Genomic DNA, 24,941 nt, shown 5'->3' with positions numbered 1-24,941 from the left:
CTCAGAACACTTCACACTGTGGGTTCACACTTCACATTGCCATTGGGCAATGGTGATTTAGACAGGTTACCACGCTCTTCTTGGGCACTGGTATGATTGAAACCTGCTTGAAGCAGGTGGGTACCACACACTGCCAGAGTAAGAAGTTGAAGATATCGGTGAACACACCAACCAGTTGGTCTGCACAGGTCTTCAGTACTCGGCCAGATACTCTGTCCAGACTGGATGCTTTCCTTAGATTCACTCTCTTGAAGGCAGCCCGCACGTCATCTTTAGAAACTGAGTCTGAGGATCATCGGGAGACATGGGGGTGTGTGATAGTTCCTCCCTGTTCTGGTGGTCAAAGCGAGCATAGAAAGCTTTGAGCTCATCTGGAAGCAAAGCTCTGCTGTCTCTTATGTTGCAAGATTTAATTTTGTAGGAGGTTAGGGCATTCAAACCCTGCCACAGCTGTTAAGCATGCCTCAGACATCCACAAAACAAGAGACAAGCAATATGGCTTACTGAATGGCAAATTAATTAAAATGTAATTGGACAGTGGTTCGGCTGTTTCAGTCATTCTACAAAATGAGTTTGAACTGCATTTCAAGGATACTAAATTGAAGCCTGTACATATCCAACCAAGAACTTAAAACTGGAGAAAAGATAACTCCTGGGGGAATGACATTCGAATGAAATACAACAACCAACAAGCCACATTGGGCTACTATGTGGTTAAAAAAATAGGAGGTCCAGCATTGTGGGGATGTGTTGGCTGAGGCAACTACAACTTCCACCGTTTGCTTGCCACATTCTCTGCAACGAAGTCAGCTGAAAGTAAATTTAAAAAAGATACTGGAAGATGCCACAACTGTGTCCATGCCAAACACATTGAATAATTGTCCAACAGAAGACAAACAGGTACTGGTGGCAACCTGTATGCTTCTGAAAGCATATTGGACCAAGGAAAGTCCATGCTGCTCAGAGGAAGAGCAAGAGAGAGGAAAGCACTGGTCCAACTACTACAGATTTGTAGGCAACATATCCGAGAAAGTTTCTAATATTTTAATCATGCAATTACTTGCAAAATGTGGCTTGGCTTTAAACGGGAAGAAGGTTCAAGGTGATTCAGTAAAGTTGCAAGCATTCAGCTTTTCTGAGTATAAAGAACCAGAATCTGTGTGCATTAAGGATATGAACTTCAAAAAAGCTGCTTGTAAAAGTAGATGCAAAGACCAAAGCCCAGCTGGATGAATGGAAGGCCAAAAAGAAAGAAGTCAATGGAGATATGAAAACAGAGGATTCATCACATGATGTTATGGATGAAAAAACCAAGAGAAAAGATCAGATTATAAAGGCAACAATAGGATTAATAAGAGTTCCAGTGAACTAAATCCACCTTCCCAAGATCAAGATGCAGAAACAAGATGAACGATGCAGACAAAAAAAAGATGGCTACTGCTGTTAGAACCACTTCCTGCAATCTCAGAGTCAACTCCGACAACCATCATGGAGGAGGCCCCACAATCTAAGATTGTTTTCACAGCCACAACTCTCACCTGCCAAGCAGAGCGATCCCACTTGTCATGAAGGATGTTATCCCACAAAAGTAAGAAATCCTCCAGAGATTAATTATTCAATGGGACAATTTAAAATTTATTATGCTGTGGATATAGTAGATGTATAGTATACTGTGTATATAGTTGAGATGCATTCTATATTGAGTTGGAAGTTTATAGCTAAGCAGGGAGGAGTGTTGTGCATTTAATATTTCAATAATATTCAAGTAATCTTGTATGTATATGTGGTGAACTACATATACCTGTCTGGACACGCCCCCTGCTGACTGCTCCTGTGGCCCCTCCCACTGACTGTGGCTCCTCCCACAGACCCCGGTATAAAGGTGATTGAGGCCTGAGCCCAGCCCTCAATCTCCAGGATGTAGTATGGTGGTCAACTACTGCTTGTTCTTTCTTCCAGTCAATAAAAGCCGATATCTCGCCTTCACGTCTCAGAGAGAGTTATTGATGGTGCATCAGTGTATGTGTGTGTGTATATAGATTCTTGTTCATTTAAATAATTCCTTACAGGTTACATGTATAAATATGTGAATTACATACGTGGTCACACTACCATATGATACATAAACACCTCGCTTAAACTATAACTAGAAGTTAGAGTTTTGGAGTCCCATATCTTCCTTTGAATTAGTTTATGTTTTGCAGTTACAAAACTTAACACTCTCTATAGATCCAATCACAAACAAGAGAAAATCTACAGATGCTGGAAATCCAAGTAAAACACATAAAATGCTGAAGGAACTCAGCAGGCCAGGCAGCATCTATGAAAAAAAGCACAGTCGACATTTTGGGCCAAGACCCTTGAGCAGGACTGGAGGGAAAAAAAGATGAGGAGTCAGAGATGGAGGGTGGGGTGAGGGGAGGGAGAAACACAAGGTGATAGGTGAATTGGGGTGAAGTAAAGAGTTGGGAAGTTGATTGGTGAAGGAGATACAGAGCTGGAGAAGGGGGATCTAATAGGAGAGGAGCCACACCGCGAGCACTGGATACAAAAGATGACTCCAACTGATACACAGGTGAAGTGTCGCCTCACCTGGAAGGACAGTTTGGGGCCCTGAATGGTAGTGAGGGAGGAGGTGTAGGGACAGGTGTAGCTCTTCCCATTCCGACATGTCCATCCATGGTATTCCACCTGCCGTTCCAACATGTCCATCCATGGCATTCCACTTCCCATTCCAACATGTCCATCCCTGGCATTCCACTTCCCATTCCAACATGTCCATCCCTGGCATTCCACTTCCCATTCCAACATGTCCATCCATTGCTTCCTCTACTGTTGCAATGAGGCCACACTCAGGTTGGAGGAGCAACCCCTTATAATCTGTCTGGGAAGCCTCCAACCTGATGGCATGAAGATCAATTTTTCGAACTTCCAGTAATGCCCCCTCTTTCTCTATTCCCCATTTCCTTTTCCCTCTCTCATCTTATCTCCTTGCCTGCCCATCACCTCCCCTTTTACTTTCGTCCGTGGCCTTCTGCCCTCTCTTATTAGACTCCCCCTTCTCCAGCCCTTCACCAATCTCTTTCACCAATCAACTTCCGAACTCTTTACTTCAGCCCTCCTATCCTCTTAGTTTTACCTTGTGTTTCTCCCTCCCCTCCCCCCCCACCCTCCGTCTCTGACCCCCTCATCTTTTGTTCTCCAGTCCTGCTGAAGGGTCTCGGCCCAAAACATTGACTGTACTGTACTCTTTTCCATAGATGCTGCCTGGCCTGCTGAGTTCCTCCAGCATTTTGTGTGTGTTACCTGGAGTTAAATAAAATTGTGAATGTGGGGTTAGTTAAGCAAAGATATGGGAATACAGTTCATATCCAAACAGAAAATAAATAATAATAAATACTTGATTGATCTTGAGTGGGAAATTATTTCATTACAGCATCAACATTTAAAACCACACATAGCAGTGTGCAGAATTAACTAATAACATGTAAGTAACTCGTGAGTGAGTATCAAAATGCTGCAGTCACTGAAAATATTGACAACGCTCAGCAGGTTAGGCAGCATCTACAGGGAAAGAAACAAGACTGTAGGAGCCATGTATCCACTGTCTGTCGGTATTACATTTTGTGTTGCTGTAATTATGCACTATGGTAACTTGTCATGTGGTTTGGGACGCGGTAGAAGCAGATGAGCCTTAACCTATTCACCCTTCATGCCATTAGTTTTTAGTTAGAGTCAGCAGGGACATGGATTTTTTTTTGGTTGACTGCTACATGCTAATTTCATTACGTTAACTTCGCTTGTTTCACTTATTTTACTATCACTCCACTAGTTTCATTAGTTTTTTTAGATTTTATATAAGATCATTTGTCTTTGCTGGTTTTGTACTTTTTTTGACTTGGATCTCAGTTACTTAGAAGTGCATCATACAATGTTGAGTCTCTCGCTCAGTCTCTCATTGGTTCTGCTTTGTTTTTCCAAGTAACCACTGCACAGAGGGTTTTTAACCTGAATTGTTAACTGCGAATCCAGACCTGACCTACCTGACCTGTTGTGAGTTTGTTTTTATTTCCATTGCAAACCTCTTCCTTACCACAAGAACACAATAATCCATGTAGTTTACATTTCTGAAATACCTTCTGGTTTTGCAGCTCATGATGCCAGTTCTCAGTCAACTGCATTCTCGCACTCTCGGTAACAATAACCGTCTATGCTCACAGCAAGCATAAAATTTATTTAAACACAAGAGATTCATCAAATGCCAAAAATGCAGAGAAACACATACAAAATGCCGGAGAAACTCAACAAGTCAGGCAGCATTAATGGTGAGGAATAAACAGTCAACATTTCAGTCTGAGACCTTTCATCAGGACTGGAAGGAAGTGGGGGTGTAGAAGCCAAAATAAGGTGAGGGAAGGAGCGAATCCAAGTTGGCAGGTGATAGGTGAGTCCAGGAGAGGAGGAAGGTGGGTGGGTGGGAAGAAGTGAGAAGCTGGGAGGTGACAGATAGAAGAGGTAAAAGGCTGAAGAGGAAGGAATCTGATAGGAGAGGAGAATGGATCATGGGAGAAAGGGAAAGAGGAGGAGCACCAGAGGAAGATGATGGGCAGGTGGGAAGGGAAGAGTTGAGAGGAGAGCCAGAAGGAAGAATGGAAAAGGAAAAAAATTACCAGAAGTTCGAGAAATAGATGTTCATGCTGCCAGGTTGGAGGCTACCCAGACGGAATGTGACGTGTTGATCCTCCAATGAAAATTTACTTCTCAGTTCAAAATATTAAAAAAATTCTGAAAAATACAAGAAATACTTGGGTAAGGTAGCATCTACTAGAAGCAAAACAGTTAATGTTTCAGGCCTTTCAGACTTGCATCAGAACACAGACTGAAATTAAATCTGAGGAAACAAACCAAAATACTGGTAATCAGTCTGGAATAGTATCATTATTTGATATTGTTGCAGCCAGAGGCTGTAACATGCCAAGATCTTGTTCTACATCACAAGCAGAGTTGGAAGGAATGCAAGAAAATTACTGCTTCACTTGGAAAGCATACACAAGCTCCCAGAATATAGGAGGGGCAAAGCTAAGAGGGCTTCGTTCTCCTGTGGTTGCATTTGAAAGTGCTCTGAGAAAGGAAGTGTGGAATTGCAGGAGGTAATTTGGAATTCTAAATCCATTTTAGTTTCAAACACACACCAATCCTCAAAGGGTCAGCAGTGGAAAGGGTGAGCAGCTTCAAGTTCCTGGGTGTCAACATCTCTGAAAATCTATTCTGGGTCCAACATACAAGGAAGGCACATCAGTGGCTATATTTCATTAAGAATTTGAGGAGATTTGATAGGTCACCAAAGACTCTAGCAAATTTCTACAAATGTACCGTGGAGAGCATTCTAACTGGTTGCATCACTGTCTGGCATGGAGGGGCCAATGCACAGGATCAGAAAAGCTGCAGAGGGTTGTAAGCTTAGCCAGCACCATCATGGGCACTAGCCTCACTATTGAGGACATCCTCAAAAGGCAGCATCCATTATTAAGGACCTCCATTATCCAGGACATGCCCTCATAACATTGCTACCATCAGGGAGGTGGTACAGGAGCCTGAAGACATACTCAACGTTTTAGGAAAGGTTCTTCCCCTCTACCATCAGATTTCTGGACAGACAATGAACCGCACTATTTTATATGAATTGCAGTACTTATTTAATTTTATATACATCTTATTGTGGTTTATAGATTTTTATATGTATTGTGCTGTACTGCTGTTGCAAAACAAATTTCATGACATACTGCATGTCAGTGATATTAAACCAAATTCAAATTCTGATTCCAGTTTCAGATCTAAAAGTTATGTTCCTTGTGATTTTTATATCCCTGGGAAATTGCATGCATGCATTCTAAATGCAAAACATATGTAAACATAATTCACCTCTCCTGTTAACTATCTGCATCTGAGATCAAACTCAGATTTTGTTTCATAAACCATAAAACATAGGAGTAGAATTAGGCCTTTTGGCCCATCAAGTCTGCTCCATCATTTCAGTGTGGCTGATCCATTTCCCTCTCAAGACCCAATCTCCTGCCTTCTCCCAGTATCTTTTTACATCCTGATTAATCAAGGACAATCAACCTCTGCCTTAAATAAACCCAAAGACCTGGCCTTCACAGCCGCCTGTGGCAACAAATTTCACAGATTCACCACCCTTGGGCTGGTGTAATTCCTCCACATCTCTGTCTAAATGAACGCCCCTCTGTTCTGAGGCTGTGCTCTCTGGTCCTAGACTACCCTGCCATAGCAAACATCCTCTCCACATCCACTCTGTATAGGCCTTTGAACATTTGGTAAGTTTTAATGAGATCCTACCTCATTCTAAATTCCAGTGAGTAAAGGCCCAGAGCCATCAATCACTCCTTATACAACAAGCCTTTCATTTACAGAATCATTCTTATGAATCTCCAACTGAACCCTCTCCAGTGTTAGCACATCCTTTCTTAAATAAGGTGCCCAAAAGTGCTCACAATACTTAAGTGTAGTCTGACGAATGCCTTATAAAGACTCAGCATCACATTCTTGCGTTTATATCCTAGTCCTCTCGAAATGAATGCTAACATTGCATTTGCCTTCCTTACCATCAACTCAACCTGCAAGTTAATCTTTAGGGAATTCTGCACAAGAACTCCAAGTCTCTCCACACCTCAGATCTTTGAATTTTTTTCCCTGTATAGTCTACACCGTTATTCCTCCTATCAAAGTACATGATCATATACTTCCCAACATTACATTCCATTTGCTACTTCTTTGCCCATTCTCCCAATCTGTCCAAATCTTCTGCAGGTTCCTTGCTTCCTCAACATGACCTGCCCCTCCACCTATCCTCCTATTGTCTGCAAACTTAGCCACAAAACCATCAATTCTGATGTCCAAATCATTGATATGCAATGTAAAAAGAGGTCCCCACAATGACTCCTGCGAAACATCACTAATCACTATCAGCCAATCAGAAAAGGACCCGTTTATTCCCACATTTTGCCTCCTGCTAATCAGAATGCTCTGTCCATCCTAGGATCCCTCCTGTAACACCCTGGCTTCTTAACTTGTTAAACAGCCTCACGTGCAGCACTTTGTCAAAGGCCTTCTGAAAAGCCAAATACACAACATCCACCAATTCTCCTTTGTCTATCTTGCTTGTTGTTTCTTCAAAGAATTCCAACAGATTGGTCAGCAAGATTTTCCTTAAGGAAACCATGCTGACTTTGGCCAATTTTATCATGTGCCTACAAGTACTCCAAAACCATATCCTTAACAATCGACTCCAAAATCTTCCCAACTAGAAGTCATGCTAATTGGCCTATTTTGTCCTTTCTTCTGCCTCCCTCCCTTTTTGGAGTGACATTTGCAATTTTTCAGTCACCTGGAACCATTCCAGAATCTTGTGATTCTTGAAAGATCTTTACTAATGCCTCAAGAATCTCTTCAGCTACCCCTTTCAGAACCCCAGGGTGTAGTCCATCTGGTTCAGGTGACTTATCTACCTTCAGACTTCTCAGTTTCCCATGCTGCTTCTACCTGGTAATAGCAATTGCACTCACTTCTGACCTGACACTCTCAAACCACTCAGCACACCACGTGTCTTTCACATTGAAGAATGGTGCAAAATACTTATTCAGTTCGTCCACCATTTCATTGTCCTCATTACTACCTCTTCAGCATTATTTTCCAGCAGTCCAATATGTACTGTCATCTCCTTTACATATCCAAAAAACTATCTGGTATCCTCTCTGATATTGTTGATTAGTTTATCTTCATATTTCATCTCATTCCCCCTTATGGCTTTAGTTGCCTTCTGCCGGTTTCAAAACTTTCCCAATCCTCTAACTTCCCATTATTTTTTGCTATATTATATGCACTCATTGGTGCCAATATGTAGTATAGATTGCCTTATCATAGCAACTGATTGGATAACGAGTCGAGATACCCTTGCAGCCCAGGTCTATAAAGAAGCCATGCAGGCACCCAAGGACAAGGTTCAACAAAATAAAATCTAATAGCTTATTGGAGGAAAGAGCACACTAGTCCATATCTGCAAGCCCAACCAGACCATTCTTGGCCAAACATCTATGGGCCCATCCCACTGAGAGCAAAGACTTGTGGAGAGCTCAAGGATGGATGCAGTCAGTGCCTGCTGAACAAAGCACTTCAAAGATCACATAAATAGAGATTCTGATCATTGATCAGAGGGTCCTTGGTTCTGTTCCAAGTGCATTATTGGCTACAATTCAAGCACTAGCCTGGCCTGGCAGAAGGTGTAAAAGTCCGAACAGCCGGAACACAATTAGAAAATAAAATACTTCCATGTCCAAGTATTCATCATGAATTCCCCATTTCACATAGGGGAAAAGAGCACTGCCAGGGAGTCTCACAAAAGGAGACCAGTCTGGTGGGGTGCCTGCTTCTGAGAAAATAGCTGCAAGGAGCTTCCTACCAGTGGCAATGTGGATTCTGTGTTACGAAGAGAAGAGAGATAAGATAATTACCCAATGATAGATCCACATAGAAGAGGCAGCATCACCAGTCACCTAACCTTTTCCACTTCAAAAAAGCCTTTGACACAATGGCTATCCTTGGAAATTACTGTTCTACCTACGCAACATAGCAACCAGCTAGCTAGGGTCCTAACAATGGAAGATAGGCAGGACCAATCTCAATGCAGACTAGAGCCAAGATAAACTGTATTATCACTCCAGCCTGCTTAGCCTTCAATGTCAAAGATTCACATGTATATCAAAACATCGAGTGAAATGCGTAATTTGCATTAACAACCAACACAAGCTAAGGGTATGCTGGCAGTAGCCCATAGGAGCCGCCGCACGTTCCAGTGCCAAAACAATGATCGGCAAAACAAGGGAAAACACAACAAAACAGAACAGCAACAGCAAAACATTCTGCTTTCCTCCATCCCCACCCCACAGACAATCCTCCAACTCCAGGACAATACATTAGCACACTCCCCCCCCCCCCCCCCCCCACAGGCTCCTCACTACAGTGGACAACTGGCAAGTCATTCAATCTTTGTTGTTTCCACCTTAGCATCCCATTGGACAATTAATTACAACTTGCATCACGCTTTCAGAAATCGAACTCCAGATCATAGTTGACCCTTTCAATGGAGCACAGGAGTGGCCCCCACACAAAGCACCCAGGACACTATCTGACCTTGCTGCTCAGTGTATCCCTCGGCAATCAAGATACAACCTTAAAAACCTCATCCTTAATACAGAAGGAATGTCAAAGTAAAATTGATCATCCAGGTTACCATATACCACCTTGAGATTCATTTTCTTGCAGGCATTTTCAGGAAAATGAAATGTAACAGAATTCATGAGGAACTATACATAAACAGAGACTGACAAACTATGTGGAAAAGAAGAATTTCTGCAAATAAAAAATAAATAATACTAAGTCCCAGAGTCCTTGAAAGTGAGTCAGTAGGTTGTGAAATCAGTTCGGAATTGTGGCTGGTTCAGGAGCCCTGATGGCTGAAGAGCAATAACTGTTCCTGAAACTGGTGGTGTGGGACCTTCTTCTTGATGGAAATAGTAAGAAGAGAGTATCGTCTAAGATAACAATGTATTTTAGTCTTTCATACCCAAGGTGTGTTGGTCATATTTGTATAAACAAGTAGCTGTTATTATTTGAATATTTTTCATGTCCACACTAGCATTATTTTAATCAGCGGCTGCATGGAGCATGTTAATTTTCACTTTTTGTTATCATTCCCTTGCATGCCTCATTTACAGTAACAGTTGATTCATGATGAATGAATGCTAAAAGGTGACTTATCCCTTCATTTACACACAGCTACAGAGTTCCTGTAAGCAACTTACCATGCTATTGGCCCGCATGAAAGTAACTTTTCAGCCACAGAAGGAGCACTTACAGAGATTTTATTTATTATTTTACTTAGAGATACAGCACAGTAACAGGCCCAACGAGACTATACAGCCCAATCATACCCATCTGGCCAACAAGCCTACTAACCTGTACGTGTTTGAAATGCGAGAGAAAACTGGAGCACCCAGAGGGAGACCACACAGTCACAGGAAGAACATACAAATTACTTACAGACAGCAGGGAAATTGAACCCAGGTCGCTGATGATGTAATAGCATTACACTAACCACTAAAGCTACCTTGCCACCTCATAATTAGCTTGCAAATTTTTCATGATGCTCTTTGGGGAAAATCAGTTCAGAACTGAACATGCCAGTGAGGGACATCTTCAAAGTAATCCGTGAAGTGTTGAACTTTTTCTGAAAAGCCAACCAAATATCTGTCCCTCCTCACTTCCCCCAGTGGAACTTCTGAGACCCGATCCAAGAAACTAGATCATTTCTGGCCGCCAGCCACTGGCAGTTTATTTAATGAGCTTGTTATGTTTGATCAAGTCATACTTCAGCTGAAAACTAAACGCAAGCCAGTATTAACATTTTGCCTGTGGATGAACAAGCAACTATTCCTGGCAGGACTTCATTCGACTAGCCAAATATCTGTATTGGGGAAGTAGATGTCAATGTACTTTGGGTTCAAGTGGGTGCAACTTTTTCAACTCCTCACTTCTACTCAGGAGGATTTTTATTGATTTTTCTTGTGTGAAGTAAATATCAGTGCCAGCATTGACTGTCCATCAGTAATTATTCAAGTAACTACCTTCTTGAACGGTTGCATTCTCCTGGTGAATGTTCTTTCGAGATTCATTCTACTGCTACTGGATTTGTCCTTTGTTTATGAACTGGATGTACACAGACACTTTCTAAGTGCTGACATCGGGAAGGAGGAACAAGAGACTTAAGTCCCATACTACTAGAATCAGGAACAAATACCCTTCAACTATCAGGCTCCTGAACTCACATGGACTGCACTCACCTCAACACTGAGCTGATTCCAGTCTACGGACTCTCTTTTAAAGAGTCTACAACTCACATTCTCACGCTTTTATTTATTTACTTATTTGTTTTTTTTCTGATTTTTTTTCTCTTTTGCAGATTGGTTGTTTGTCAGTCATTGTATGCAGTTTTTTACTGATTCCACTGTATTTCTTTGCTCTACTGTGAATGCCTGCAAGAAAACCAATCCCAGGGTAGTATATGGTGACATATACGTACTTTGATAACAAATTTACTTTGAACTTTATCCCTCATTCTCAAATAACTGCCTCTCACCCTTGCAGGGATTTAACCGTCAATCCTTTGCTGTTGCTTTTAAATGCCACCTACTTAACAAACGTAACTTCTTCCCCCTAGCAAATGCTCTCAATCTATTCCTCCAGTTCTGTCTTAACCTATCGAAATCCACCTTCCCCTTGTTTAAGGAGCCCTAACATTTTTCCCCATGACTAACTTAAAACTTACCAAACTACCGTCACTGTTTCCAGAGGATTCTTCCAAAGACACTTCCCCATTCTCATTGCCTACAATGAGGTCAAATGCACACATACAGTATAGTACAGACATTCTGACTGGAATGGACAGGACCAGAAAAAGCTGCAGAAGGCTACAGTCTCAGCTAGCTCCAGCATGGGCACTAGCCTCCCCACCATCAAGAACTTCTTCCAAAGGCAACACCTCAGAAACACAGCATCCCACTTTAAGGACCCTACCATCCAGGACATGCCCCCTTCTCATTCCTACCAGAGATGAGGTATAGGAGCCTGAAGACATGCACTCCATACTTTAGGAACAGCTTCTTCACCACTGCAATCAAATTTCTGAATGTTCAATGGATCCATGAACACTATTTTGCTCTTTATTTTGCACTACTTGTGTTTTTTTATATAGTTCTCATTGGAACTTCTATTTTGTTAAATTTATGTATTGCACTGCACGGCTGCCTTAAAACAAATTTCATAATAATGATTAATAATCCTGATTCCAATTCTGACAAATCAGTCATATTCTGTCACCCTTTATAGATTCATAAAGTAGATACTCATGATAGTTGTCACATAAATGCATCTGTAACATTTATCAAAAGATTGGGTGGGGGAAAAATTTAAAGAAATCATGTCAGTGATGCACATGTGCACTAGCTAAATTACTGCAAGTTGAAAGTTTGATTTTATTTCTAATTTTGGCACACATTTAGCAGCAAAACCCATGACAGAGAACTGGGCAGGAATATGTTCCTGAAGCATTAGGTTATGGAGCGTCACAATGGCTAATAGGAAATTTAAGCCCTTGCTCCTTCTGAGTTGAATAAGGTCTCTCATCCATGGACTCTTCAACTCATGGTCTCAATATTATTTATTATCATTATTTGCTCAGTTTGTCATCTTATTGGTTGTTTGTGCATAGATTTTTACTGATTCTTTAAGTAGCTTCATCATTTACAGGCCAGGCTGGCTACCGCACTGGACTCACCTTGGGCATCAATGAGGCATGTTTACATGCTCACACATCACAATAGCACCCAACACCAAACCCTCCACCCCCAAGCCACCTCACCTCATGCTCCCTGCACAATTTTCAGCAGTAGGAACCTCAGAATCAACAAGTTCTATACATTTTGTATGACTAAGCTGCAAATTACTGAATATTTCTCTAACAGAGCCAACAGCAACAACTGCATGAATTGATTACACTTTGGATTTTCTAATAGAGATAAGTGCTTGCATCTTTTACCCTTTGCCGGCCGGTGGTGTAGTGGCATCTGTACTGGGCTTCGAAGCGAATGGTGCTGGATTCAAATCGGGCCAGTTCCTTGCACTTTCCATCTGTGCTGGGTTGAGCATTGAGCCCACAACTGGACCTTGTAAGAAGCAAATACTGCTAAAGAAACAGCAAGGTTGCCGCCTGGTGCACTACAAGGCACGGAAAGGAATAACAGCAACATTGTACCCTCAGAAACATTGTGGGCCGATGAGGAATGTAATGAAAAGATTAGCCTAATCTACCATGGCATTTGTGTCTTGCACGTTGAATCCTCCCTCACAAGACTTCCAGCTGAATAAATGCTTCGAATCAGTTTTCACCAAACCGGGTGCAAATGTCACAATCTGTACTAATTCATGCAAAGGGATGTGGGGATAAAGAAAGAACTGAGCACTGAGCTAGACAGTCAACCATCACAGTGTTGAATGCACAGCAAGGCCAAATGGTCTATTCCAGTTTCCATGTATCATGGCTCTACAGCAGGTTCCCAACTTTTCTTGGGCCATCGACTCCTACCATTAACTGAGGGGTCAGTGGACCCCAGGTTGGGAACCCCTGCTCTACACAAATCTTCTAGGTGCTCCTGCAGGCAATAACTTCTCCCCACCTGTACGGGTAGAACATGACAATTTGGGCACAGCAACTGAACTATCATTTTACTCAGGAAGTTCTCTGACAGTACCTTTCTGTTTTTCATTCTGCATGGAAGAGTGGAATTATTTAATCTGTTTTCCACTTTTCCCTTTTAGTACCATCTCTAACCTCCAAACTATTATCACTAAGATTCTAAGTAACTCCATAATTTGTCCTGTTGCATTCCAGATATCAACACCCACGAGTGAAGCTATTTAGGGACCAAGCTCTAAGAATCCCCTACCAAAACCTGTGACCTTTAACACAACATAGACACACGAGTTTTCTGCAGATGCTGGACATTCAGAGTTACACACAAAATGCTGAAAGAACCCAGCAGGTTTATATAGTTTGATAATAAATTTACTTTGGACTCCGAAAATCTGGCTACAGGTGCTAAATAGAAAGAGTGAATGCATGTCTTTCATTTATGTAGCATCTTTCAGTGTTTTTGAAATATATTATTGTTGTAATGAAACATGAACAACCAACACTAGCCAGGACACCATATGGATGAGAGCAGGAGAAACAGGCCTGATTTACATCACAATAGCAGCAAGAAGCAAAACCAATACAAATCTTATGGTGGTGCGCATTAGTTCTGTACTTGTGTTAAATAGCAACAAGTTAAGCTTTTCATATCACGAGAGCCAAAATAATCTGCATGCAAATTATCCTTGAATTGCCAGAAGAATAGGGAGAGTATTTCTCCCACAAGCTTCAGGAACAGCTCGGCAACCTACTTTTCAGATAACAACTGACACAACTTTGGATTGTATCACTACCACATTTCCCTACCCCAGCTCAAACCAACATTCTCTTGAATCACACAGGAACCACAGGACACAGCATATGCAACATAGAAAATACTTCTTGCAGAATTCCCAAGTCCAAATCCTCAAATTTAAGTCATCATCCTTATCAACACGAAACAAACAGGAGGAATATTTAATGGAGTCTGTAGTCAATATAATCTAGCTCTTTTGCAATTTGCATAGATTATACCCAAACAAATGCAGAACACCTGTGCATTAACTGTATATCAGAGTAGATACATGTCAATGACCAGAAAGCATGTCAATTTTTGTTAAAAGTTCAAAGTTAATTAATTATCAAAGTACACGTGTTACACCATATTCAACTCTGAGATTCATTTTCTTGTGGGCATTCACAGCAAAACAAAGAAATACAATGGAATCAGTGGAAAACTACACACAAAGACTGACAAGAAAATAAATATGCAAAAGGCGAACTGTGCAAATACACAAAGAAACAATACTGAGAACATGAACTGTAGAGTCCATTAAAGTTAGTCCAAAGGTTGCACAATCAGTTCAGAATCGAGGTGAGTGAAGTTATCCACACTGGTTCAGGAGCCTGATGGTTGAAAGCTAATAACTGTTCCTGAACCCAGTGGTATGGGACCCAAGGCTCCTGTACCTTCTTCCTGATGACAGCAGCGAGAAGAGAGCATGGCTTCGATGGTGAGGGTCTTTGATGATGGATGTGGCTTTCTGATGACAGCACTCTTTGTAGATGTACTCAATAGTGAGTGAGTTTAGATAACATCTAATAAGTACAGGTTCCCCCCGCCATTCGAAGGTAGAGCGTTCCTATGAAACGGTTCGTAAGCCTGAATGTCGTAAAGTGAAGAAGCAATTACCATTTATTTATATGGGAAAAATTTGTGAGTGCTCGCAGATCCAAAAAAAACCTACCAAATCATGCCAAATAACACATAAAACCTAAAATAACAGTAACATATAGTAAAAGCAGGAACAATCTGATAAATACATGGCCTATATAAAGTAGAAATACTTTTTTACAATTATTACAGCACTGTCCACCATAGCGAAAATTTCACACAAGCGCTCACAGCAGCATTCGCAGCAAAAACACACGGCGTAAGTGCTCCCGGCAGAAACACATGGCACAAGCGCTCCCGGCAGAAACACACAGCGCAAGCGGTCCCAGCAGAAGCACTTTTTCCAGTAACCTTTAAGCTATGAAGCTACCGAATAACACATAAAAATACACAGCCTATATAAAGTAGAAATAATGTACACCCAGTGTAATTTCACTTACCGGAATCAGGAAGACAGTGAGGATACTGATGATGGTGTGTTAGGCTGAGTCGTCGGAGGTTGGGGTGGTGGGACACTGGGGTGTCATCTCATCGTTGTCTGTTTCCATCAGGGCAGGTAGGTCACTTTCTTCTATGTCTGCCTGCCTCAATATCGAAGGTCATACCAGTCATCTGCTATGGCTGGTGTGGAAGGCTTGAAAAACGACAGTATGCTTGACTGCTTAGGCTCGCGCATTTTTCTATCATACAGTTCTTTGTAAGCACTCAAACCATCCTGCAATCCTGCCCTAAACCTATGTACCCTTTCAAAATTAAAGTTGTACTTTTCTGCAATCATTGCAGCGTTGTCAATCGCAGCGAAAATCTCACGCAATTGCTTCACGTTCAGTTCCTGGACGACTTCACTTTCGGGCCGTTCACTACTGTGTTTGGCTTCAATTGTTATCCTTTCCTCTTCATCAGCTCTTCATCTGTCAGTTCTTGGTCATGGGATGCCAAAACCTCTTCAACATCATCTTGGTCAACTTCCACAAACCCTTAGCCAAACTCACTTCGTCCACCACGATCGAAACGCTTTATTATGTCTAGTTTTATGCTAAGTGTAACACCCTTATGCGCTCTTTCAGGCTTTTCTGATAGCTTAGAACTCATCTTGCTAACGGATGCACAAAATAAATTGACATAAAGCACAGATGCTCACAGGCACTTGTTTAAGCAATGCCGGCTAGAACACAGTTCCAGGGGAGGAGCTAGTCTGCTTGGCGCGTGCTGCCTTTTTTCGTAACAGCGAGTTGATGTAAAGCGAACGTTCAAAAAACGGGGGCCACCTGTACTTAAACACTACATTTGAGCTGAGATGTCAGGATTTACCAATTGTTGAAATATAGTTTTGCAACTTGGGTCTAATCATTTACAATCTGCCATCAATGGTTAGGAGGGCTTTACCTCTGATGGACTAAGCTGTATCCACTACCTTTTGTAGGATTTTACATTCAAAGGCATTGGTGTTTCCATACCAGGCTGTAATGCAGTCAGTCAATATACTCTCCATTACACATCTATTCAACCAAGTTTCTGAGGCAGCATTTCCCATGAACGAAGTTGACTACCTCTACTCTACCCCTTCCTTTTCAAATGAAGATGAATCCTATTCCTTGAATTTTATTTTCTCGACAGCTTCTTTACTACTAGTGTGAAGAAATTCAGCAGGCATGGTTTGTGGAACACCTGCAAAATGTTAGTTTCCGTTGCTTCTGCCAACTCTTGAGCACGGAAGCTGCCTGCTTCGATGTAAATATAACAGCCTCATCGCTGCTCCAATCAGGGAGAAGGTACAGGAGCCTCAGGACACACAGAACCAAGTTTAGAAACAGCTATTACCCTTCAACTGTTAGGCTCTTAAACCAAAACGGGATAACTTCACTTGCCCCTGATTAACCTTCAAGGACTCTTCATCTCATGTTCTCAATATGCATTGCTTATTTTTTTATCCATCTATGTATTTATTTATTTTTGTAATACAGTTTGTTGTCTTTTGCACACTAGCTGTCTGCCCTGTTGGGTGCAGTCTTTCATTGATCATTTTATGATTATTGAATTTATTCAGTATGCCCACAAGAAAGTGAACCTCAGGGTTGTATATGTACTTTGATAATAAACTTACTTTAACCAAATACCCACAGCCCCTGATGACCCTATGACTTCCGTCTCTGAGATCAACAGAAGAGCATCCTTCAGGAGGGTGAACACATGGAAGGCATCTGGCCCAGACAATGTACCTGGTAGAGCACTGAAGACCTGTGCCAATCAACTGGCTGGAGTTTTCACTGACACTTTTGACCTCTCAGGTACCAGTATGAGGTACTTGATTGCTTCAAGCAGGCCTGAATTATTCCAGTGCCCGAGAACAACACATTAACCTGTCTCAATGACTATTGTCCAGTAACACTTACATCCATTGTGATGAAGTGCTTTGAGGGGTTGGTAATGAGAAGTGACTTGGATCAGCTCCAGTTTGCCTACCTTCACAATAGGTCAACAGCAGATGCCATTTCATTGGCTCTTCACTGAACCCTGCCCCTTCCCCCTTGGGGCCCACACCACCAGGTTCAGGAACAGTTATTACCGCTCAGCCTGTGGCTCATGAACCATAGTGGATTACTTCACTCACCCCAACATTGAACAGATTCCACAACCTATGGACTCACTTTCAAGGACTCTTCAACTCATTTTCTGATTATTATTATTATTATTACTGTTTGTTTTCTTTTTCTTTTTTTGTATTTGCACAATCTGTTGCCTTTTGCACACTGGTTGCTTGTCTGTCTTGTGTACAGGTTTTTCAGCTGTTACCATTATTGAATAAAAGATCACGAGAAAATTAAAACTAACCCCTGAAAATTAAAAACATTAAACCAATTTAATTGAATCAAATGCACACATATTTGCTTCTGCCCCTTCACACCCAGCTGTTGATTTCCCCATTCATTCAATAAGGCTGCTGTGTTTATATCAAAGCAGGTAGCTTCTGTGCTCAAGAGCTGGCAGAACCAGTGAAAACTGACATTTGGTGTCCCACAAAGTGTGTCTGCTGAGATTTTTCACCTTATTAGTGAAGAAACTGTCGAGAAAAACAAAATTCAAGGGATAGGATTCATCTTCACTTGGAAAAGAAGGGATAGATTAGAGATGGTCAGCTTTGTTCATGGGAAATACTGCCTCTGAAACTTGATTGAATAGAGAGTATATTGACTGGCTACATCACAGCTTCGTATGGAAATACCAATGCCTTTGAATGTAAAATCCTACAAAAAGTAATGGATATGACCCAGTCCATCATGGGTAAAGCCCTCTCCACCATTGAGCACACCTACACGAAACATTGTCAGAGGAAAGCAACATCCATCATCAGGGACCCCCACCACCCAGAACATTCTCTCTTTTTGCTGCTACCATCAGGAAGAAGGTATAGGAGCCTCAGGACTCACACCACCAGATTCAAGCTCTTGAACCATCACTGAACTGTTCCCACAACCTATGGACTCACTTTCAAGGATTCTTCATCTCATGTTCTTGATGCTTATTATTTATTTATTTATTATTATTTCTTTTTGTATTTGCACAGATTATTGCCTTTTGCACACTAGTTGAATGCCCAAGCTAGTGCCTTCCTTCAATGATTCTATGATAGTTTTTAATCTTTTATGGATTTATTGAGTAGGCCCACAGGAAAATAAATCTTAGGGTTGTATATGGTGACGTATATGTACTTCGATAATAAATTTACTTTGAACTTTGAGGTAACTAAGCACATTTACAAGGAAGTGTGGCAGAAAGGTCTTTAGAAAGGTCTTTGACAAGGTAACATAAAGAAAAGAGATTAGCTTTATTTGTCACACGTACATGGAAACATTCAGTGAAATGCATCATTTCCACTGAACCAAATCAGCAACGATGGGACTGGGCAGCCTACAAATATTGCCACTCTTCCAGCATCAGCATAGCATGTCCAAAACTCTGAATCATCTGCAGCTCAACATTAGTAAATCAAAGGAGATGGTAATAGACTTTAGGAAAACTAAGCCTGCATTGCTCCCTATTATAACTGATGGTGAGGACATAGATGTGGTTAGGACCTACAAGTACCTGGGTGTGCATCTGGATTACAGACTTGAGTGCAACACCAACGCAGAGGCTGTGTACAAGAAGGGCCAGGGTCGCCTTTACTTCCCGCGGAGACTGGGGTCCTTTAAACTATGCAGGCCTCTCCTTCACATGTTCTACCAGTCTGCTGTCACCAGTACAACCTTCTATGTGGTGGTGTGTTGGGGCAATAGCATCAGCACAGGTGATATCAACATGCTCAATAAACTGATTAGAAAGGCTGTCTCTTATAGGTGTCAAACTGGACACTAGAGGCTGTGGTGAAAGAAAGAACTAATACTAGCAATTCTGGACAATGTTTCTCACCCTCCGCATGCCACGTTGGCTGAACAGAGGAACACTTCTAGTAATAGACTAAAACAACTGCACTGCTCCAAAGAGTGCTATAGGAGGTCATTCTTACCCTCAGCCATTAGGCTCTATAAGGAGTCAACCCATAGCTGGGGAAGTGATGACTCCCTCCTGTTAGACTGTTGGTGGTAACTTATTTTTTATTCTTTCTACTTCTCTTTTGATATTTATATCTGTGCCCTTGTACTGCTACTGTGACACTGTAATTTCCTTTGGGATCAATAAAGTATCTATCTAGATGATAAATAAATGAATCAGAAACCTAATTGTTCATCAAGTTTGCATGCTACAAATTGAAGCGGAGTAGTGGGCTCCCTCAGTCCAATATTTATTATTTAAAGGACGTTACTGCAACTGATTATCTTGTTATTACACCTTATTGCAGGAGTTCCCAACCTGAGGTCCATGTACCTCTCGGTCTATAGTAGGGCTCCACTATTCATCAGTTAGAAAGCACTTCAGAATGTATTTTTTTCTAGATGCATAAACAATTATTTCCCTGGGGCAACTCCCTCTTCATCATCTAACACTGTATAGGCTGCATGCTTCTTCAGTTGGATTCCAACTTCGTTATTTTTTTATTTAGAGATACAGCACAGCAACAGGCCGTTCCAGCCCAATGAGGCAGCGCCACCCAATTACCCCCCTCTGAGCAATTAACCTACTAACCCTGTGGACTGTGGTCTGTGGACCAAAACATACACACCAGCAGTGGGAACTGAACCCTCGTCACTGGCGCTGTAAGGCGTCATGCTAACCGCTACACTACCGCGCAAGCAGTGATTTATACCTTTAAGTCGCTTCATCATTTACAGGCCAGGCTGGCTACCGCACTGGACTCACCTTGGGCATCAATGAGGCATGTTTACATGCTCACACATCACAATAGCACCCAACACCAACCCCTCCACCCCCAAGCCACCTCACCTCATGCTCCCTGCACAATTTTCAGCAGTGGGAACCTCAGAATCAACAAGTTCTATACATTTTGTATGACTAAGCTGCAAATTACTGAATATTTCTCTAACAGAGCCAGCAGCAACAACTGCATGAATTGATTACACTTTGGATTTTCTAATAGAGATAAGTGCTTGCATCTTTTACCCTTTGCCGGCCGGTGGTGTAGTGGCATCTGTACTGGCCTTTGAAGCGAGTGGTGCTGGATTCAAATCGGGCCAGTTCCTTGCACTTTCCATCTGTGCTGGGTTGAGCATCGAGCCCACAACTGGACCTTGTAAGAAGCAAATACTGCTAAAGAAACAGCAAGGTTGCCGCCTGGTGCACTACAAGGCACGGAAAGGAATAACAGCAACATTGTACCCTCAGAAACATTGTGGGCCGATGAGGAATGTAATGAAAAGATTAGCCTAATCTACCATGGCATTTGTGTCTTGCACATTGAATCCTCCCTCACAAGACTTCCAGCTGAATAAATGTTTCGAATCAGTTTTCACCAAACCGGGTGCAAATGTCACAATCTGTACTAATTCATGCAAAGGGATGTGGGGATAAAGAAAGAACTGAGCACTGAACTAGACAGTCAACCATCACAGTGTTGATACTTGACATAACTTCTCTTATGCCATTGACTCCTACTGAGGGGTCAGTGGACCTCAGGTTGGGAAGCCCTGCTCTACACCAATCTTCTAGGTGGTCCCGCAGGCAATAACTTCTCCCCTCCTGAATGGGTAGAACATGACAATTTGAGCAAGGCAAATGAACTGTCATTCTAAGCAACACGTACAACACGCTGGAGGAACTCAGCAGGTCGGGCAGCATCCGTGGAAACGAGCAGTCAACGTTTCGGGCCGAGAACCTTTGTCAGGACTGTTGACTCTCACTTCCACAGGTGCTGCCCGACCTGCTGAGTTCCTCCAGCGTGTTGTATGTGTTGCTTTGACCACAGCATCTGCAGTATACTTTGTGTGAACTGTCATTCTACTCAAGAAGTTCTCTGACAGTACCTTTCTGTTTTTCATTCTACATGGAAGAGTAGAACTATTTAATCTGTTTTCCACGTTTCCCTTTTAGCACCATCTCTAACCTCCAAACTAATATCTCTGAGATCCTAAGTAACTCCAAATTTGTCCTCTTGCATTCCAGATATCGACACCCACAAGTGAAGCTATTTAGTAACCAAGCTCTAAAATTCCCCTACCAAAACTTGTGACCTTTAACACAACATAGACACACAAGTTTTCTGCAGATGCTGGACATCCAGAGTTCCACACAAAATGCTTTAAGAACTCAGCAGGTCAGGCAGCATCAATGGAGAGGAATAAACATTCACTGTTTCAGGCTGAGACCCTACATCAGATCTGGAAACGAAGGGGGAAAGAAGCCATAATCTCCATAGATGCTGCCTGACCTGCTGAATCCCTCCAGCATTTTGTGTGTTACATTATCTAAAACCAACTCTTTAGTCATGCATTTAGTTACCTGCCTTCATGTCTTCAACATTTCTGTTACTCTTTCCTCAAACAATTATTCTTCTGTACAACGCATTGAGACATATTACAGAAATAAAAAACATGGCAAGGTTTAATCGACCCAGTTTGTGGATTGGACTCTGTAGTTCATGTCATGATGTGTTTCTGGTTGCTCTTTTTTTTACTGCTACTTTGGCAACTTTGAATCAGAGTGGCTTACAGATAACGAACAGTGAGCTGAACTCTGCCTGGACTCTTTCCGATCTTGTGTTCTATGCTTTTTGCTCTTCTTTTTCATTGCAGTTGTTTGCGCAATTTGTTTTTTTTTGCCAGTGGGGGTTGATTTTTTTTTCTTTGAACGGGTTCCATGGTTTTCATTATTTTGTGGCTGTCTGTAGAGAAGATGAATCACAGGGTTGTATACTGCATACATACTTTGATAATAAATGTACTTTGGATCTTTGAATCTATGATATAAATGTGTAGTTACTTAAAGTTCAAAGCTCAGTGTAAATTTAATTATCAAGGTATATAGATATATATATCACCATATACCACCCTAAGATTCATTTTTGTTTTATTTAGAGATACAGCGCAAAACAGGCCATTCCAGCGAACAAACCACACCACCCAGCAACCCACCTACTTAACCTTAGTATAATCACAGGATAATTTAAAATGACCAATTAACCTGCTAACCCGTACATCTTTGGAAAGTTGGAGGAAACTGGAGCGCCCGGAGGAAACGCACGTGCTCGCGGAATACTTGCATACTTTGCAAAGATGGCAGCGGAGTTGAATTCCAATGCACTGAGCCGTAATGGTGTCGCGCTAACCACCACACTACCATGGTGCCCTGTTTCTTGTAGGCGTTCACAGTAGAATGAAGAAATACAACAGAATTAATGAAAAAACTTCACACTGACTGACAAGCAACCACCCAATGTGCAAAAAACAAAAGGTGCAAACATAATAAAAAAAATCAAATTTATCCTTACCTTCATAAGTTATTATGCGTTATGCGTACTACTGTGCTTTACACCTGCTCTGGAAAAACATCTCGTTTCTATGAACATTATATGGTTATATACATATATTTAGTCAAATGACAATAAACTTGATTTAAATATTACTAAGAACATGACATGTGCACTTTAAATTTGATGCTGTTGCAAATGTCCTAACTATACAACTATTGGTAAAAAGGAGATGCCTGAGATTTCTATTACAGAGATGAATGCCACACACAACCTAGGACATGTTAACCAGCCTCCTTTTCCACAGAGACTCGTGTTGGTTACCAGTGAGGAAAGCAAGAAGTGGAAAACAACAAGAAGAAATCTATTAGAAATAAAGAATCATTGAACTGTGGGCAAATTAATAAATCTGAACAGCAAACAATATGAAGAATATGCCCAGTATGGATTTTACTCAGTTTTATACAAGGCATCTAACTTTTTCACAAAAGGTGCTACCTCAAGCCAAGACAATAAACTACTAAAACCATAGCACTCTACCTACTGGGAATAAAATGCTCTTAGTAAAGTATTCCAAGACGTGATTGGGGAGGGAAGTGGGGGTGGGGAATCTCACTGAAACTTATTGAATATTGAAAACCTATAACATATAACCATATAACAATTACAGCATGGAAACAGGCCATCTTGGCCCTTCTAGTTCGTGCCGAACCTAAGTAGATTGGATGTGCAGAGGATATTTCCTATAGTAGGAGGAGTCTCGGACCAGAGGACACAGCCTGAGAATAGATGGACATCCATTTAGAAGTAAGATGAGGAGACATTTTTTGAGCCAGACAGAGGTGAATCTGTGGAATTCATTGCCACAGACCACTGTGGAGGCCAAGTGATTGGGTATATTAAACAGTGGAGGTTGATAGGTTTTTGATTGGTCAGGGCATCAAAAGTTATGGGAAGAAGGCAGGAGAATGGGGTTGAGAGGGATAATAAATCAGCCATGATGGAATGCTGGAGCAGATCCGATGGGCCAAATGGCCTAATTCTGCTCCTATGTCTTATGATCTAGGAATGAGTGAAAACTGGCCTATGACTCCACTCTATGTTATTTGAGCAAACTGAACTCATTATGTCAATTTAGAGGCACTGTCCTCATGTTCTATTTAGTGAGAAACACAAAATCAGGTACGATTTTTATCCTTCTGTTTTTTGACTGTTTTCAAAACACAACCTAAAAAAAACCATCCATTAATAAAGTAATGCGAGTACAGCACCCCTTTATTTTTCCACAAGATTGCTGATTATGTTTCATACAAAGCTCATGCATCCAAAGGCATCAGGTTATAATCCTCTCTGCTCATCTAAACTTGGCCCAACAGTAACTCAGAGAATGACAATCAACTGAGATTTTAACCCTAGAATTACTACAGTTTGGTACTTTCACCATGATGTCAGCAAGATACAGAATTTTTCCAGGTTATTTCACCTGTCCATGCCAGTAATGCCATCCCTGGGCCATTCCAACACCAGCTAAAGATGGAGAAAGAATTGACTTTGATTTTTAACTGCAATTAACAAGCACGCCTGCTTTAAAACTGTTAGTTTGTCCCAGGGATGTGCAACATTATTAACATCCTTGCATTTTATTCAGGAACAGTGTCTCTCCATAAACCGCAAAACTTAAGAATTGGAAAAGATCCCCGCAGAATCATAGAAGGTTAACTAATATTAGATGAGGTACAAAAAGGGAAGACAGAAATAAAGATCTAATTAGACAACTAGTGACAAATAAGTACCGAAACATGAAAACATCACACTTGCTAACTCTATAGATCCACTAATGTAGAAATTGAACAATTCTCTCGAAGTACAGCGATTGACATTGTATAAAAATCTGAAATCCTATTAAAAAGATATTTAAGATGGTAAATATGAGCCTTGACATTTTGCAGTGAGCTTAATTGGAAATTAATGTGCACAGCCCAGCAAGTTCTTGGAAATAAAGGGATTAAGGGCGTATAGATGCCAGAACAGAATGTAATAGCAAAGTACTGTAAATCAATCAGTAGTCATGGGGATCCGGAGTTCAAGTACCGGTATATTTC

The 24,941-nt window shown here is 41.4% G+C and overlaps 1 protein-coding gene across 8 annotated transcripts in view; it reads right to left on the bottom strand.

Moving 5' to 3' along the window:
- LOC140730740 (1-acyl-sn-glycerol-3-phosphate acyltransferase delta-like) overlaps positions 1-24,941 on the bottom strand; it is a 184,663-nt gene that overhangs the window by 111,738 nt on the left and 47,984 nt on the right. The window contains exon 2 of one of the 8 annotated variants that reach the window (XM_073051578.1): positions 4,671-4,785. The exons of the other annotated variants lie outside the window; for them this stretch is intronic. The gene's annotated coding sequence lies outside the window, so the exon portion shown is untranslated. The remainder of the gene's footprint in view (positions 1-4,670; positions 4,786-24,941) is intronic. 8 annotated transcript variants of the gene reach the window in all.

The sequence above is a fragment of the Hemitrygon akajei genome, chromosome 7 (genome assembly GCF_048418815.1).
Source record: "Hemitrygon akajei chromosome 7, sHemAka1.3, whole genome shotgun sequence".
Taxonomy (NCBI): Eukaryota; Metazoa; Chordata; class Chondrichthyes; order Myliobatiformes; family Dasyatidae; genus Hemitrygon; species Hemitrygon akajei.
The sequence above is the reverse complement of the archived record's forward strand: the minus strand, read 5'-3'. Positions and strand labels throughout refer to the sequence as shown.